The sequence below is a fragment of the Mastomys coucha genome, unplaced genomic scaffold, assembly GCF_008632895.1.
Source record: "Mastomys coucha isolate ucsf_1 unplaced genomic scaffold, UCSF_Mcou_1 pScaffold4, whole genome shotgun sequence".
Classification (NCBI taxonomy): Eukaryota; Metazoa; Chordata; class Mammalia; order Rodentia; family Muridae; genus Mastomys; species Mastomys coucha.
Genome location: NW_022196910.1, coordinates 27,490,145 through 27,491,042, shown reverse-complemented (window position 1 = coordinate 27,491,042; position 898 = coordinate 27,490,145).

Here is an 898-nt window from a genome sequence, read left to right as displayed (position 1 = left end):
ATATTATATATTACATTTATACATGCATAACTAAGATTTCTGTTTTAAATGTTATACTGAATATTAAACAATTAATGTGTATGTTATTATAGATAGAAAAAGAATTTTTTAAACAGAGAAATTTAGAGAATTATTTTTAGACATGGTTCTCAATTGTTTGTGTATTTATTCATTCCTTCTCCCAATTATTTATTCTCCTTGTTGGAGAATAGATCCAAGGCTTCCCCCAACACACTACTGAGCTGCATTTTCAGTCCTCAATTTTTAAAAACTTATATTTTAATCCTTCCTTCTATGGGGACTCCACATTTAGAAGTCTTGAAATGTTAGGTTGAAGAATTTTTCTATTTCTTATTAATTTCACACAGATGCACCGGACTTCTTTCGGTCAAGAATGCAATGATGTAAGGAGTTTCCATTACACTGCTACAATTCCATCCAGCTGAAAGAAACATCCAGAAGGCACATGTTCCTGACCACCAAGGGGTTTCTAAATTGGATTTTTTAGTTAGAAAATAGTAACATAATTGAAATTTTGTTGAGTGAAGTAGGCTTTAGTTGAGCTCTCTTTAAGAATCATCATATCCAAATAGCTATTTTGGTTAAAAGAATACTTTTATCTTAATTTAATATTATTTTATCATCCCAAAACTCAGCCACTCACATTATTTGTAATGATCTCAGCATAATTTAGTTTAGGATATGCATCTTCACTTAGCCGTTTACTCATTTGTGATGGTTCATTGTTCCTTATGCACAATTCTTGTATTCTTAAGATTTATTTGTTTGTATCTTTTCTCTTTGACTGCTGCACCTCCTTCAAAGGCAGCATTAGCACAGCAGAGCTGGTGGAGTGAGACACAGTCTTTTCCTAGAAGGCCCAAGAGTCAGCAGAGCT